The sequence below is a fragment of the Pelophylax lessonae genome (assembly GCF_965119305.1).
Source record: "Pelophylax lessonae genome assembly, chromosome: 12".
Lineage (NCBI taxonomy): Eukaryota > Metazoa > Chordata > Amphibia > Anura > Ranidae > Pelophylax > Pelophylax lessonae.
Window position 1 is genome coordinate 144,934,713 of NC_138779.1, and position 18,966 is coordinate 144,953,678.

Genomic DNA, 18,966 nt, shown 5'->3' on the forward strand with positions numbered 1-18,966 from the left:
CTCTGAAAAAACAGTACCTACTCGATTGTGGTTCCAACAGGTACCAAACTGGTACCATATCCCACAATCCTTTGCATGCAGTCACTACTAGCCACTGATTGGTCAGAGAATCACACCCACCCCGTTGTTATCCCACCCACTTAACTTTAGTACTACTTTAGTGGAAAAGCAAACCTATACCGTACCGTACCGAACCGTTCCGACACTATACCATGCGGTACCAGCAGTGGAAAAGCAAACCGGGCCAAGCAGGGCCGAGTAGAGCCGAGCTGGTACTAGCCGGTACTTGCAGTGGAAAAGTGCCATTAAAGAAACAAACAGGAAAGTGCAAATGCCTAATGCGTTATCATAGGCTTTTATTGAACTAAAATACAAATGCCAAATGGATACTCAAAAAAGTGATAAGGAACAGGCAGTGTATCACACCAAACGCAGACCAGTGGTAATGGAGCATCACTAGATCCCATGCATCACTCCGCTGGCGCATTTCAGGGGTCGCACCTTAAAGTTATACCAGCCAGTCAGTAAGTTTGCAGCCTTTAGAGGTTTGAGGCAAACAATTTTACCCTGACAAGGGTGCTTACAATGATCAGCTTTTATTTATTTACTCTATGTGAAACCTTAATCTCAAGAGGGAAAAAAACTGTTGCTGCTGTAACTGCTGTGTTATCTAGGGTTCGGCATTTCGATTTAATACTTCCTTTATCCAGAATAACATTGCCGCTGTCCAAATGTGTCTCTGTTGCCCCTTCATCCAAAGTGTTGACATTTTAATACAGAAGGTGTATTACTGGCCAGATCACCAATTGAAAGCAGAGTGAAAAACTTACAAAAATAAAACAAATGCAGCCACCACATCTGTTGTTTGGTAAGCTACAATATATAACATTTTGGTTTTAGGTTTAATAACGCTTAAAGTAGTGAGTACAAGCAGGGTAGTATAGGCTATAGCATACAGAAAACATGACAGTGCCCATCAAATGTAGCCTCACCAGTGCCCATCAAATGCATCCTCATCAGTGCCCATCAAATGCAGCCTCATCTGTGCCCATTAAATGCAGCCTCATCAGTGCACATGAAATGCAGCCTCATCAGTGCACATGAAATGCATCCTCATCAGTGCCCATCAAATGCAGCCTCATCACTGCCCATCAAATGCAGCCTCATCAGTGCACATGAAATGCAGCCTCATCAGTGCCCATCAAATGCAGCCTCATCAGTGCACATGAAATGCAGCCTCATCAGTGCCCATCAAATACAGCCTCATCAGTTCCCACCAAATGCAGCCTTATCAGTGCCTATCAAATGCAGCGTACCAGTGCCCACCAAATACAGCACACCAGTGCCCACCAAATGCAGCCTACCAGTGCCCATCAAATGCAGCCTACCAGTGCCCACCAAATGCAGCCTTATCAGTGCCCATCAAATGCAGCCTACCAGTGCCAACCAAATACAGCCTACCAGTGCCCACCAAAGGCAGCCTACCAGTGCCCATCAAATGCAGCCTTATCAGTGCCCATCAAATGTAGCCTCATCAATGTCCATCAAATACAGCTTCATCAATGTCCATCAAATGCAGCTTCATCAGTGCCCATCAAAAGCAGCCTACCAGTGCCCATAAAATGCAGCCTTATCAGTGCCCAACAAATACAGCCTTATCAGTATCCATCAAATTCAGCTTACTAGTGCCAACCAAATGCAGCCTACCTGGGTGTACTTAATATAAGTGAGTACCAATATTTATAGGTAAAGTTTGATCCAGGGAATATCTGATTGCCTCTTGGGGGATCAGGAAGGAATTTTTTCTCCTGCTGTAGCAAATTGGATCATGCTTTGCTGGGTTTTTTCACCTTCCTCTGGATCAACTGCGGGTATAGGATTGTGTGTATGGGATTGTATGGTTGGTTTTTCATTACTGTTTTTTGTTTTTTATTGGTTGAGCCAGATGGACTTGTGTCTTTTTTCAACCTGACTAACTGTGCAACTACTGCATGTAACTACCAGTGCCCATGAAAGGCAGCCTACCAGTGCCCACCAAAAGCAGCCTATCACTGCCCACCAAAGGCGGGCCAACCAGTGACCATCAAATGCAGCCTACCAGTGCCCATTAAAGTAAGCCTTATCAGTGCCTGGATCACAGAGCAGCGATCTCCCACTATGTCACAGAGCTTTTGAATTTCTTTGGTGGCAACTGTAACATTGACCCGCCTCCTAGACCGGCTCCTATGATACACGTCACACTGATCCAATTTTCCTAGCATTGGATAAGTGTGCCACCTATCACAGAAGCCAGTCTAGGAGAGAGGAGAGAAAGAGAGGAGGAGTAAGGGGAAGACTCTGGCACTGGAGCTTTGGCACCCCTCCTCTGACTCAGCTTGCAGCACCGGGGCACGGTGCACCCTGTGCATCCACCTAGGATCGGCCCTGAGTGGGCACCCAGCTGTGAAACCTCATCCTGTCCCAATCGGGTGCCCACAATTGAAATGCCAGTGCTGGGGAGAGAAGAGGGAGAGAAGGGACAGCTGATGAGCACATCTCTAGATCCTGAGACAGGTATGTGTTTTATAAAAGTCAGCAGCTACATTTTTTGTAACTACTGACTTTTAATAAACATAAAGATGACTGGAGCTCCTCTTTAACCTTATCTACCTTCCACCTCACTATTGACTAATATGATGGTCTATTGTAGTAATGGGAAAATAATGAGGCTTAAGCCAGCCATACATGGATCTAATATAGGCTGGTTCAGCAGGGACCAGACAAATTTTGATCCATGTATGGGCTGGATGGTTGTACACAAGTGGATTTATCAATTGAATTGTGTACAACCAGCCTGTCTGTTTTTTCCCTAATGATCACTGAAGCCTGCTATAGCTCAGTGAAAGTGATTGGTTCAACCCGCCGATAGAACAAAAAAATTAAATCCTATATGGCCTGCCTTACAGTATATGAAAGAGGAAAAAAAGCGGTACCTGTGTGCAAAACATCCTATGTGGCCTTAAAAAAAAAAAAAAATGATCCTACACTACTCTAAAGCACAAACATGTGATGAAATATCTATACCACAAAAATGTATTACGTTTTTAACCACTGAACCACTGTGCAAAAATAACAATGATTAATGTGCATAAAAGTGTTCTACTGTGCATGTGCTTGAACATAAATAATAGTTATATAATGTGCTTAACAATATTAAAATAGGATAAATGACACAAAAAAGCAAGAAAGTTATAAAAAATGTATACTGTATGTGCAAATTAACATTCTTGTGCCCAGTGCTACTGCCCCTTTAAACTGCTCATTCATTGGATAATATTGACCTCTTATTGGAAGGTCTAAATGCACTTTAGGATTTGGGCTCCTTTATCCCCTTTGATTAGGTCACTCCTCTCCACCTCCCGGAAACAGGAAACAGGAACTATGTAACACCAGCAAATCTTTTTTACATGAACCAGCTGGAAAGCTCACAAGGTAGATCCCCCGGACTCCTCTACATCACTCCATAGCATTCACATATGGAACACAGACCGGGAAGATTCTCATAATTTACCAACAATTATTATTACAATGAAACAAAAAATGATGCAGAAACACTCACATAGATCAGTACTTCAGTCTAGCAACTGGTCAAAAACTGACTGTAGGGGGAGCGCCACTCAACGACCCAACGTGCGCTCCACGGCGAGCGTAAAGTCAGTGGCCACACCCCACATGTTTCCTCACATCTGGACATCTTCAGGAAGCATTATTTATTTATAACGTGCCCATCTTTTTTATTTTAATATTTTCTTTAGACTAATTGTATAGTGGTTTATTCATTTTTTTGTTTATTTATAAAGGTCAGGGCTTGAAAAATCAAATTAGAATAAAGTTGTAAGGGGAGTAGGTACAACTGGTAATGGCAGTGGTAAACTATGTACAAGACAGGGACCGCCAGAAATAGTCAAAGCAGGTTTGTCCTGCAATTGTATTCAATAAGGCAGCAAACAAAACTGTTTTCAATGCAGGGGGGGAAGGAGGGGGGGGGCTTTATACAGCAAGCTCATATACTAAAATAACCACTTGCCGTCTGCTTACAGTAATAGTACTGCGGCAAAGTGGCTCGTTATCGTCTGACGACGTAGATCTACGTCATCAGACACTCCCCTTTCTTGGCGGCGTGCACGAGCCGCCGGAGGCTTGCTCCCACTGTATTCAGTCACAGCGGGAGTCGGGCCAGGGGAGGAGCAGGGCGATCGCCGCTGCTCTTCCCCGATCGTCGGGGATCTAGTGTGGAGATCCGCCCGCTTGTGTAAACACAAGCGGGCAGATCTCCTAAGTGACAGGCAGGTTCAGCTATGCTGAACCCTGGATCTGTCCTTGTGTCACTTAGTCACCTCCCCCCACACACGTCAGTAAGCACCAGGCATACATTAACCCCTCCCTCTCCAATAAAATTAACACCTTCCCTGCCAGTGTCATTTTTACAGTAACAGTGCATATATATAGCACTGATTACTGTAGTAATGTCAGTGGTAACCCCGAAAGTGTCAAAAATGTCAGTCAAGGGTCCGATCTGTTCGCCGCAATGTCACAGTCCCGCAAAAAAAAATCGCAGATCGCCGCCATTACTCGTTAAAAAAAAAAACACCAAAAATAACAGAAATCTTTCCCTTAGTTAGTAAACGCAATAACTTTTGCGCAAACCAATCAAAATACGCTTATTGTGAATTTTTTTTACCAAACATAGGTAGCAGAAAACAAATTGGCCAAAAATTTAAAAAAATTTTGATTTTTACATTTTTCTGGGGGGAATTTCATATAAAAAATGTGAAAAATATTGTTGTTTTTTCAAAATTTACGCTCTTTTTTTGTTTATAGCGCAAAAAGTAAAAATCGCACAGGTGATCAAATACCACCAAAAGAAAGCTCTGTTTGTGGGAAAAAAAGGACGTAAATTTCGTTTGGGTATGGCGTCGCACAACCGCGCAATTGTCAGTTAAATTAGCACAGCGCCGAATCACAAAAAGTGGCCCAGACGTAAGACAGCAAAATCCTCTAGTGGTAAAGTGGTTAAACAAAACATCTGCTTTTCCTAGTCACTTCCTAAACTCAAGTCAGTTCCTGACCATTAAGGTTCCTTCTTAAACAAAAAGGCAGCACCTGTACGTTTTTAGTGTTTGGTCGGCACTCAGCTTATTCACATTGCAGCAGGTTCCAACAGCAGAGAGATCAAGAGAGAGCCCTGAACATCAGTCAGCTCACAAAAAAGCTATCATTTCATTTTTCCTTGATTTATACAACAAATGGTAATGTTTGATAACGTGTGTTGGTATGATGCACTGCCATTCATTTTTAATGGCATTGCAACATACCTTTTTTTTGATGGACGCCCTGATGCTTCTTCATGGCTCACTAGCATTGCACATTGTAAAGCTCTACCGTACATTGTGGTAAGCTGCATCATCAAAAATGCTGGACATGTGAGTTTTCGATCTGCCACGGGGTGTTGGCAAACCGTTCAACTGAACAGGGCTACTTTTACACAACACAGGATAACATATAGTATAACATAGTTTACACAGTATAGTAAATGCACTGGTCTGGTGCGAATGAGCCTCTAACCGTTCCTTTGTTCCTTAATCTATCCAAAATATTAAAAAAAAGTTTTCATTTTATATGTTCTTCAAGGCTCGGACAAATCTGAACTGCTTTGGAAAGTCATTCATAACCATATATATTTTTAGTTTCTCTGACCTTTATGCAAAAACACTTATACCTTTGATTTCTTACCTTTTAAAAGGTAAATTATATTCAGCTTTTCTTGTCCCTGCAGCTTGCCCCCAAAAATCCATTTGCAACTAGAACCTATTTTGCATTCCAGCCTGGCAGAGGTGCATTTTCAAATATTTCTACAGCAGCTGCTTCTGGCCACCACTAGAAGGAGCTAAAGAGAAGAGAGACAGACTCTTTATTGATATAAATTTGTAGTCCATCTTTCTTCATCTTCAGCCTGGCAGAGGTGCATTTTCAAATATTTCTACAGCAGCTGCTTCTGGCCACCACTAGAAGGAGCTAAAGAGAAGAGAGACAGACTCTTTATTGATATAAATTTGTAGTCCATCTTTCTTCATCTTTCTGCCTGTGGCCCTCTCGATCCTTCTATGCAGCACTCAGTGGTTTAAAGATAAAAAAGGTATGTGCCCTCTGCTGTTACATAATTTTGCAGCTAAATACTTCAGGAAATGCTTTAAAACTCATCTCTCTGGGATTAAAATCAGTGTATTGGTACCCCTGCAAGGGTCGCTGGAAGTTGATTGTCCCCCATTGGCCGCCTTGACCTTGCAAGCTTTTCAACACCTCTGACACTTTGGGTTCTGACATACTGCAAGCACACATAAAATGCAAAGACACCAATAGTTGGTAAGGTTTTGCAAGTTAACACTTTACTGAAAGATTAAATCAAACAGACTATAACGGACACAGGTGTAACCCAAGTCGAGTGACAATGCAGTAAAATGAATTAACAGGAAAACACAAAGAAAAAACAATAGTAGTAAGTCAAATTGCTATAATGATTTGGCTGAAAAGGGATTTATGACCCCAGAACAAGAGGGGGAAGAGGAGACTTTTAGTCAGTCGACTCCCTCTAGGCCCTGATACCACAAGAAATATGAAGTAAACAATATAAAAGGTTTGTGTAGGGGTTCCCCTTTATTAAACAGTAATGTAACGGTTGGTAAGTTATATTCTGCCACAGGTTCTGTAAGCAGAATCTCTTTTTAAGAAAGGAGGTCCTTGATCATCAGCAAGCTATGTTGGGGCCCACAGATGTTGCAAGGCAATGACAGGCTTTGATGTAGACGGCAAACCCTCCACCCCTTTTCTCATCACGAGCTAACATACCCAAACACCGTATGAATGTAAAAGGCATTATATTTTCCCAGCAAAAACCCTCCAATTGATCAGGAGTAACAGTGCCTGCATGCAATGTCCTTGAGAACAGTGTGAGATAAAATGGGCTTCAGCCAATGCACGGATTCTGTGTGACAAGAAGTCACTGCGCAGGCTCTTTAAAGTCTGCAGTGATTTGTTAGGGCGCCTGACCGGCCACTTGTGGACTCAGGAACTCAGCGATGACCGCATAAGTGTGCAAGGGATGTTGGCATGTTCAGCAGTGCAGCGGATGCAGTGTCAGCAACAGCCACCCTGCGCTCAGTGATGCAGCCCTCAAGGTGAGAGGTCTCGGGTCTACCTAGGCCATGGTGCCCTCTAACAGCACCCAGAGTGACAACCGTTGGCTCTTGCACCTCTAAAACCCATGTACCAAGAGAGCAAGCCCACCCTGGACAGTCTAAGTATTCTGCTTGCCCAGAATTCCTTTATTCTTTCAGCCCTTTTGAACCTTTTTCTACCCAGGGGGCCTTCAGGTGGGCCAAACAAAATGCCTAAAAATTGTATACAAGCTGGTGGGTGGGTCAAGCCTGCCTTTTAGTTACACAAATGTTTTCATTGTGCACTGTGCAATGACATTGTGGGTTATTTTTCCCCTCTCTGTCAGCACTGGGGTCACATTAGAGAGAAAAACTGAGGGTGAAAAGAAAAATTGCAATACAATTCAGTATCAGTGTGAAAAGGTTATTTGATTTGGAAGAATAAATCACCTCTAACACTGGGTGCCCTATGTGTGTGGATGTTGCTACATTATATAAAATGAATAGTTTTTTTTTTAGAGGAGGGGTTGTGTTTTAATTTTATTTTATCTGCAATTTAGAATAGGGTAGCCACAAGATTGTTCATCATTTTAAAGAGTACATTGAGTAAAAAAAAGGGTTGAGAAACGCTGTTCTAAAGGATCACCCCCAAAGGAAGCCTTCTGGTTACCTGGCAAGATCCAAAGAGATCCTGCTGTTATCATCATATGGGTTATGAAGGATACATTTTTAATGCCTAAAAAAAACAAAAATTAGCCCGTAGGGTGCACCATCATCCGAAAATAATGACTAAAGAAAGGAAAAAGAAGAGGCAAAGCATTCATGGACTATCTCGGTACCTACAAGGACAAAAGATTTACACCCATTATTTAAAAACTTAAAAAAAAAAATATCTTAAAAAACACAGAAGAAGCATAAATATGCCATAGTAGCATTTACAATGTCAGACTCAAAATGTGCCGCACTACTTTCCCCATACTAGCAGATATTAACACACAATTCAAAGTTCTCAATATGTACAATGGAAACATACAGTATGATATGTACAGGGGCTCTAAGATCATTTCAGGTAGAAGAACGGTCAGCTGTGTTTACAACAGCTGACTGTTCTTCTCTCTCAGCGGGGAATGATCGCGGGCGTCAGGCGGCAATCGAAGCCACCTGCCCGCTGCATCAGCTTCCCCTAGCCTCGTGTACGCGAGCGACGTACACCTACAGCAATTTGCCTGGGAGTGGCTGCCTGCCGCCCTGCGGCGGGCGGTCGGCAACCAGTTAAAAAGAAGTAGTACATTTTGTTTTTTAGGTTATCTCTTAGTAAGGAAGTATAATACTTCACAATAGCATGGTGATGCTGCACACTATTGTGCACTCTATAATAAACGTGCATGTCATCCTTTGAGTACCTTGAAGATTTCCCAGTACACCTGAACTTAACCTTGGAGTGAACTGGCCTGATTGCACCACAGGTCTTTCTGATCTCTATTGCTGCCATGCTGGAGGCACCCAAGTGTGAAAATCCTGGTAATCAGGAAAACAGGTACCAATTGCAAATTACTTATTTGCCAGTCTGTGTGGACAAGTAATTATAAATAATAAGTGCCAAAAGTGCACTTATCCTTTAGGAAATGCCAGAAAAATAATATTATTTGTGTTTTCTATTTCTACCTCCAGAGTTGTGAATCCCTGCTGCTGGAAATGACAGCCAAAAGCAGGGGGTCAATGCAACATTTCAATAAAAATGACATTTTTTCTGTGGAAAAAAAGAAATACTTTACAGAAAAAACAAGAATTTTGGAACATGCAGCCCATATGACATTGTTCCCTGGTTCCCATTTTATACCCGTTGTATCTAGTCCAGGAGGAAATGGACATAATTCAAAGACAGGCCATGCTCCTCCAAAGCAGCAGGAAGAAGAACTGCAGAAAATATATCTTAAATTAGGAAACTCGTCACAGGGAAATTAAACATTTCTTAAAATATTACTGAAACAATTTTAACCACTTGAGCCCCGGAAGATTTTACCCCCTTCCTGACCAGGGCCTATTTTGCGATTCGGCACTGCGTGAATTTAACGGACAATTGCGCGTTCGTGCGATGCTGTACCTAAACGAATTTGACGTCCTTTTTTTCCCAAAAACAGAGCTTTCTTTTGGTGGTATTTGATCACCTGTGTGATTTTTTGATCATGCGCTATAAACAAAAAAAAAAGTGTCAATTTTGCAAAAATAACAATATTTTTCACATTTTTTTATATGAAATTCCCCCCCAAAAATTTTTTAACATTTTGGGCCAATTTTTTTTTTTTTACCATATGTTTGGTAAAAAAAATAGCAAAAAGCGTATTTTGATTGGTTTGCGCAAAAGTTATTGCGTTTACTAACAAAGGGAAAGATTTTTGTCATTTTTGTTGTTTTTTTTTTAACGCATAATGGCGGCGATCTGCGATTTTTTTTTGCGGGACTGCGACATTGCGGTGGACAGATCGGACGCTTGATTGACATTTTTGACACTTTTGGGGTTACCAGTGACATTACTACAGTAATCAGTGCTATACATATACACTGTTACTGTAAAAATGACACTGGCGGTGAAGGAGTTAACTTTATTGGAGAGGGAGGGGTTAAGTGTGTCCCTAGGGGCGTGTTTCTAACTGTGATTGGCTGTGGCTACTAGTGTAAGAACAGAGATCAACGGTCCTACATAGTAGAACCGTGTGATCTCCATTCTTACACAGGGAAGAATGACAGGCGGCTTTGTTTACATTAGCCGCCTGCCTTTCTTCCGGTGTAACGGAAGATCGCGAGGGGGGGTCTGTGACTGCGCGGGAGCGCGCCTCTGGCGGCGCGCGCTCGCTCCCTAGAGCCTCACAGGCTAGCGGCGTAGCCCTATGTCGTTTTGCCTGTGAGGGGCTGACTGCTGACGTAAATAGTCATGCGGCGGTCGGCAAGCGGCTAAAGGATTAACCCACCCAAAACTGAAATGTCAAGTTTTTTTGCGGATGATGGAGAATTAAACTACGTGAAAGTATGTTAAATCTCTCAAGGACGCTGTTAGTGAGATGGCTACACTTGAGTTTGGGTAAGGTCATTGTGACCATTTCCCATTCCTCCTGTTGAATTTTTTCTTTAGATATTGGCATGACTGGTGCTGGGTCAAACAAAGGGGGGATGGAGCAAACAAACCATGCTGCTTGGATTTTCAAGACATATAGGAAGCTAGGTTCTTCCTATAAACAAAATTAACTGTAGAGTGGAATGGCCATTTAACTAAAGACTTTCATATTAAAATAATAGTTTATTCCTGATAAATATCCAATATGTTAGTGACACCCAGAATCTCAAGTGAAAGAAATCAAACAGATTTCAATTAAATCTGTGGCCCAAGCAGTTTTTGTCACAATACATTGCCAATGCATTAGCACTGACGACACCTGGGTCAGTTGTGTTGACCCTAAAGACTAAACAGCAAAAGCATGGTCTGGAGGCAGACAAACCCCTCCTCATAAGAAATTGCAGAAGGAGAACATTTCTAATGACAGTAAAGTGATGGCTGCTGTCAAGGACAAAAAGGCAATGTTCTTTTTATTAGGATCAATGTCTCAACTATATCAATCCAAAAAGATCGAATTTGTGGACAGTGGAGATCAGGGAATATCATTCAATATTTTACATGTTTAAGTTAAAAAAAAAAAAAAGCCAAATAAAAAAAATGCCATCAGAGAGATATGCATCCCTTGTTATATATAACTATTGTAGATTGCAGGGGTTCTTTAAAACTTTAACACAGAGTTAGGTTGGAATAAAGGAAATGGGCATTCCCTTTCAGAAAACCAGCTTCAAGTTGGTGGGCACTGAACTCTCCTATACTAGTAATAAGAAAATAGGATGGCAGGTAACTGTCAGTCCTGACAGTATCAACAAGTATCCGCTAAATTGACTGGGTACAATGAGCTGCTTCTTATCTATTTCTGTCTCACTGCCTTAGGTGAGCAGGGCTGCCCTGTACAGATTGCCATTGTCCCAGTATACTTTACATTTGTCTCCACAAAAAAAGCATAAAACAAAGATAATGGACTTTAACGGTTGCCAACTGTAATCCCAATTTAGGAAAAAAGGAGTACTCAAATTGATAAAAGTATACAAAATTTATTTAAACAACATGGTTAAAATCGCATAATGAATGTGTCACAAAGAAATGTGCAATCTATAAATCATTCTTCCATAGGCTGATTGGCTAATATGATGTGTACATAAGCAAATAAAACCTCTCTGGTGAGCCCACTTGGTCAGCCTGACAAGTCACGCACTGTCGCTCCCATAGTGTAGTACATTACCGGTTCTAATAGGAGCGACACAAGTCGCTCCGACTTAGAAAAAGGGTCTTGTACTACTTCGGGGCCACCTGGAGGCGACTTGCATTGACTTCCAATATGTGAAGTCCGTGCAAGTCACGCCGAAGTCGCTCTGCACGCGACTTCACAGGTCGCCCCCTAAGTCGGAGCGACCTAATGTGAACGGAGCCTTAGAGGGTATCTTAAGTAGCATAGAGAGTCAGATGAAAGACTTCTTCCTTGTATCGGGCCAAACACAGGGGTCAATGTACCAATGTACCAAGTAAATTGGGATTACAGTTGGCAACCAATAAAGTCAATTATCTTTGTTTTTTTAGCTTTTTGCAGATGTTGTGCCATCAGTACTGGATTACATCTCTCAAATATTGTATTTTTTACATTTGTCTCCCTCAACAAGGGAGCTAGAAACTATTACTTTTGAGCTTCTTCAGGCTTTGTTCAGTCTTCAGTTCTTGCTCAAAGGCACTACAGGTCCCAGTCAACTCTCCCGTAACAAACTAGAACAACAGCTAAAGCTTATCAGACACTGAATCCCCTCTGATTCAGAGCAAGGAAAGGGATTATAGTTATAACCCTGCTGCTCTAAGATCAGAGACTGCACCTTTTCAGCATTATGAGTGACCACTAATATCAGCAATACATTGTCATCAGATTCAACAGTTTCATTTTCAACATCAAACATATTAGGTAACTGTACATTCAACATGGTTTTCTCTTTTCCTCTAGTAGGAGAACTGTGAATTTCCACCCAACTTTCCTCCTCCCCCTGTCCATTCCAAAGTTTCCCAGATGCCCCCCCCCCACTTCTTTACACAACACCTTGGTATGTCCAGATGGACCAGTTGGAAAATCCTGGGTGTCATCAGCAGGCATAAAGCGTGAAGTCAAAATTCTTAAATCTGTTCCTAGCAGAACTGGTGTGGGAATCTTGTATGAGGCTCCAATCTCTCTCATCTCCCTTTCCAGCCCCATAAAAAAAACACATAATGGGGGTACACATGAGTGGGTTCCCCAACTTCAGTAAACGTAAGGAACCTCCTTTGGATGGTGTCACAGTTTGGTTATCCATGATGGCAGGGCCCCACTTTCCCACTGACAAACAGCACTAAAGGTTCCTTCACAACATGAGGGCCAGGTGATGTTGGCTTTTTCTGCTTAGGACATTTGCTCCTGAGGTGTCTAGCTTGACACTGTTAGGCCTGCCAGAGATGCCAACCGCCCCTGGAGGAAACAAAGAAAGTGCAACAAGCTAACTTAGGGAACAACTGAATGAAAATAACTCACGGTTAGGAGGAGTAGGTCGGAAGCCAGACCCCAAGGGAGCGAAGTCCAGAAGAGTGTTCAGGAGCAAACTGAGGCAAAAAAGGAGACCGTGCAATCCAAAGGGGTGATCCGAAGAATTGTCAAGAGTGAGCCGAGTTCAATAACGATTGTCGATACAATCCAAAGGGGAGATCTGAAGAGTGGTCAAGGAAAGCCAGGGTCAGCAAGAAAATAGAACATTAGCAGCAGTCAAACAGGAAGCAAAACCTATACTAAGGCACCACCAGAAAATGGAAGAGGGTATTTATAGGTCATAAGATCAGGTAACTGACTACAGCTGGCCACTGGGTAGAGCAAGATTCTCATACAAAAGGTAGATGATAATGAGAAGCTTGCTCAGAATTGGAATCACCCAGTGGCCCAGGCAGCAGGAAGACCCAGAACACACCTGATACCAGATCAACTCCTGGCCAAGGCGTGACAGACACAAGTATAGCTTTGGCAGGAATTGGTTGATGCCGCTTTGTTACCAGGAACTTTTCGTGCTGGTCACTGGGACAATTGGCTTTGAAGTATAGTAGAGGCTGCCAATGATGATGATTTCCTTCCTTTACAGCCACTAGGGGGCATCCTGTGCTGGTTAAATACAGTTGTGTTTATGAAAATATCTGCCAATTTTGGCAATATTTGGCTTGTGCTCCAGCATGTCATTCTATATGACCATATATTTGTCATTCTGCTTGGCTGGCAATTCCAACTAAGCCCCCAGGACAGCAAATAAGTATCAATGTCACTATCCTTTTCCATGAGTAGACATTTAGCTGCCCTGCTCATGGTAAAGGTACTTACTTGTCCTCAGGGGAACCAAAGGCCTGATCCTATTGTTGTTGCTGGAGCTTAACTATCTCCAATATGTTCAGGTTCACTCTGTGCAGCCTTATACTTAGTCTGCGATTCTGCAACATCTCTCTCAGCTACAGCCTGGCACTCAAAAATACAGGTATACTACAGGGTCTGTACCAAGCACTTTATATGTTGCAGTACTTCCTAGAGTTGAAGGAGCAGATCAATGTTGGGTGCTTACACTGTAAACTGGAGATAGCATTTGTTTGGTTCAGTGCTTATACCCTCACCCTGCTGAACTGTACCACTTGTACCTGAGACAGGTAGAATCTGCAGGTTCTTCCAGTGTCTGCTGTGTATTGCTTAGATAACCCATGCCTATCACTTGTTTTCTGCCAGACAGGCATGTGTAGCACCCCCTGACCTCCAAAGGCATGATGGCAACCCTCAGAGACAGAGTGGGTTGGCATTTCACCTCAGGGTGCAGGTTGCTAGGCATGTAGGGTGGTGAACAGTGTAGAAAAATGGGTGCCAGTCACTTTTATGCTAAACAAAAGTGAGTTTATTGCTCAGGACAACAAACAATTCAGGGAGAGAAGGGAAGGACACAGGACACCCTAAGTCAAATAAAGCAGCAGACTACCAGACTTCTTAGACAAAAATAAGAAAGGTAGACAACAGTACAGAAAAGAGCCTTTAAGCTGTAACCATCAATCTGTACTTTTGTAGCAATAGATGTCTCCTATAGTAACTCACAAGTAATTGAGGAATTCTCTGGATGAGGCCATCTTGACGGTTTCCCAGGCTCCCCATAGTTCCCCAATCTATGGCAGAGTAACTTCTGGTACTTCATTTCAGGTCTCCATACTTTCCTTCTTGTCTCTGTGCAACAAGCAGGCTCTCTGTGGCAGAGCTTCAAATACATGGCCAGGCCTTAGGCTTCAGGCCTACAGAGAACAGCAGTTCTTCAGACATCCACACCAGAGATGTCATGCTGTGGTGAAGGTGGCTGCGAAAACATATAAAAAAAAGTGCAGAAACTCTGAAACTTGAAGAACCCTTATGTGTTATATATATATATATATATATATATATATATATATCTACAGTATCTCACAAAAGTGAGTACACCTCTCACATTTTTGTAAATATTTTATTATATCTTTTCATGTGACAACACTGAAGAAATGCTACTTTGCTACAACGTAAAGTAGTGAGTGTACAGCTTGTGTAACAGTGTCAATTTGCTGTCCCCTCAAAATAACTCAACACACAGCCAATAAGGAGAGGAATGGAGTTCACCAGAGCTTCACAGGTTGCCACTGGAGTCCTCCATGATGACATCACTGAGCTGGTGGATGTTAGAGACCTTGCGCTCCTCCACCTTCCATTTGAGGATGCCCCACAGAAATAGGGTTTAGGTCTGGAGATATTTTTGGCCAGTCCAACAACTTTACCATCAGCTTCTTTAGCAAGGCAGTGGACCTCTTGGAGGTGTGTTTGGGGTCGTTATCATGTTGGAATAATGCCCAGTCTCTGAAGGAAGGGGATCACACTCTGCTTCAGTATGTCACAGTACATGTTGGCATTCATGGTTCCCTCAATGAACTGTAGCTCCCCAGTCCCGGCAGCACTCATGCAACCCCAGACCATGACACTCCCACCACCATGCTTGGCTGTAGGCAAGACACACTTGTCTTTGTACTCCTCACCTGGTTGCCGGCACACACGCTTGACACCATCTGAACAAAATAAGTTTATCTTGGTCTCATCAGACCACAGGACATGGTTTTAGTAATCAATGTCCTTAGTCTGCTTGTCTTCAGCAAACTGTTTGGCTTTCTTGTGCATCAACTTTAGAAGAGGCTTCCTTCTGGGACGACAGCTATGCAGACCAATTTCATACCCTGTACGGTGTATGGTATGAGCACTGACAGGCTGACCCCCCACCCCTTCAACCTCTGCAGCAATGCTGGCAGCACTCATTCATCTATTTCCCAAAGACAACCTCTAGATATGACACTGAGCACGTGCACTTAACTTCTTTGGTTGACCATGGCGAGGCCTGTTCTGAGTGAAACCTGTCCTTTTTAACCGCTGTGTGGTCTTGGCCACCATGCTGCAGCTCATTTTAAGGGTCTTGGCAATCTTCTTATAGCCTAGGCCATTTTTATGTATAGCAACAATTCTTTTCTTCAGATCCTCGAAGAGTTCTTTGCCATGAGGTGCCATGTTGAACCTCCAGTTACCAGTATGAGAGAGTTACATAGTTACATAGTAGGTGAGGTTGAATAAAGACAATAGTCCATCCAGTTCAACCTGTGTAGGTGTGTGTGGCTGTAATCATCTCACATAGCCCTGAATGTTCTGATCCTTGAGATGTACGTCTAAGAGTCTTTTGAAAGCCACCATACTTCCCGCAGAAACCACCTCTTGTGGTAGAGAATTCCACAATCTTGTAGCCCTAACAGTAAAGAACCCCCCATGTTGCCTGAGGTTAATCGCATTGTATGCCCTTGAGTCCTCATGCAATCCCTTTGACTGAATAGCTTTTTTTTTAAGCTGAGATCCCCATTGAGATATTTATAAATTGCTATCATGTCGCCCCTCAGGCGTCTCTTCTCCAGGGAGAATAAATCAAGCAATTGAAGACGCTCTTCATAATTAAGGTCCTCCAATCCCCTAATCAGTTCAGTTGCCCTTTTCTGGACTATCTCCAGCTCCAACACATCCCTCCTGAGGACTGGCGACCAGAACTGGACAGAATACTCCAGATGCGGTAGGACCAGAGTTGTATAAAGTGGAAGGATTATAGTCTTATCTCTGGAATACTGTACATCCCTTTCTTTATGCATGCTAATATTCTGCTGGCTTTGGCAGCTGCCGCTTGACATTGCATGCTATTGCCTAATCTATCATCAACCAAGACTCCCAGATCTTTCTCCATTTTTGATTCCCCCAAGGGTTCCCCTCCTAACGTGTATTGTGCCTTTATGTTTTTAGTCCCCAAGTACAAAACCTTACACTTACACCTTACACACTCAGAGTGAGAGCGATAACACCAAATTTAACACACCTGCTCCCCATTCACATCTGAGACCTTGTAACATTAACGAGTCACATGACACCAGGGAGGGAAAATGGTTAATTGGGCCCAATTTGGACATTTTCACTTAGGGGTGTACTCACTTTTGTTGCCAGCGGTTTAGACATTAATGGCTGTGTGTTGAGTTATTTTGAGGGGACGACAAATATACACCTTTATACAAGCTGTACACTCCCTACTTTCCATTGTAGCAAAGTGTCATTTCTTCAGTGTTGTCACATGAAAAGATATAATACAATATTTACAAAAATGTGAAGGGTGTACTCACTTTTGTGAGATACTGTATATATGGTGACATAAAGAAAGGGGAAGTCATCGAGGGGCGATATTTTTCCCCCCGCTTTCTGTCCTATATACAGGACTAGCGGAACCCAGACCAGGTTTTGAGATGACTTTGGGTCTGAACAATCCAGCTTGGTTTTTGTGTCTCTCGCCTGGATTCTTAATTGCTTAATGATTGGTTATCCAGGTGAGATAAAAGGAGAAGGATGAAGCATGATGTTGCTCTGGCATGGGACTCAGACAGCATTTCTGAGTGAGCTACAAGTTGGATGTTTGTGAGTAAAAGGTTGTTAAAGTACTTTTGTTTTGTGAGGTTGCTGGGAGAAGCTCACCACCTGGTTGAGAGGAAATCTGCCTGTATAGTTAGAGCCGGGACAGCAAGGATTTATTTTCTCATATCGAAAAAGCAGAGATGTATAGTAACGAAGTAGAACTACTTAAGTACTGTACTTAAGTACCGAAATGCGGTATCTGTACTTTCCTAGAGTAGAATTTTTTTCTCCTACTTCTACTTTTACTTCACTACATTTTTTCGATGATTTCGATACTTCTACTCAAGTATTTTTTTTTTGTGCAGCATAGTTACTCGTTACTTTTAAAAAAATTACCACTGCCAGAACAGTAGATGGCAGGTTACATAAAGCTCAAAAAAATGTGTATAATGTCATTTGTAAATCAGCGCATACGAAAATAAAGGCTGTGTATAATAAAAGCTGCTATACCAAATCTTTCCAATAAAAAGAAAATATGAAACAAACAAATAAATTGTGCTACAGCGCTTAAAGTGCATCAAGAAACTACTAACAAACACAACTTGGCTGTGCGAATAAAGTGCCTGTGCAATCGATATAATATCATCGTTGCCCCCAGTGCCCTGCCCACACTCCACACAGTATCAAAAATAAAGTGACATGAATGTGCTAAAGCCTAAATGCAGTGAAAATAATTATTCCCACAATGTAACAGTAAATTCCATTCATATAAAATATGACAATAAATCACAATAAAATAAGTTAGGTCAGGTGCGTGCAACAAGTTGAAGTGTGTAAACCTATCTATAACGAAAAGTCCATAAATGAATTCCAGTGTGCAAATCTAAAGTGTCACTTCACTTGTCAGATGCTTCCACCTCCTTCAGTGCTGGAGTGACCAACCAACACACTTAATGGTGGTGGCACTGGTGGATAGCGTCTGGGTGGCACTGTGGCACTGACTGCACTGGTTCAAAAAGCCATATATATATATATATTTAATTATTTCAATTCTCAATCTCATAGGTCCTCTCCTCATAAGATATTAATAACTTAAGATTAGGTGATGAACTTCTTGGCGGCCCTGGCAGGATGACGGGGACACCCGCCACTTCTGGAGCCGAGCCGCTGTAATTCCCCAACATGTGACAAAGTGACAGCCAGGAGATCTAGTGGCTAGTAGTGCTCACTGCTCAACAATACCGCTTTTATATATAAAAATGAAATAAAATATACTGACTCACAATTTAGTAGTAGGTAGCGTGTAGCAGTAGGCAGCACAACTCAATTCAATCAATCCCACAGCCTCGCTCGCGCCGCGGCCCGCGGAATCACTGTCATGATCATCAAGTTAAGACCGCACTGGAGGAGCCATGCTGCCGTCTTCCCACTCGAGGTCTCTGCCTCTAGACGTGTTGTGTGTCACTCAGACTCCACCCCTTAGGGCCCTTACTGAGAGGAGTTGTGACACGGGCGGCGGGACTCGGAGCATTTTCTTCATCATCTCATCTTCTTCTCTATGAGGTGAGTGAGGTGGACCGTGGAGAGGGCCTAATCCTTGCCATGGCAATGTGCCATTTGAGAATCAAATAATCAATATAAAATATTAATATATTATATACACACGGGTCATGGGTGGCTTTTTTGAACCAAGAAGAGTGAGACTGATGGCTATG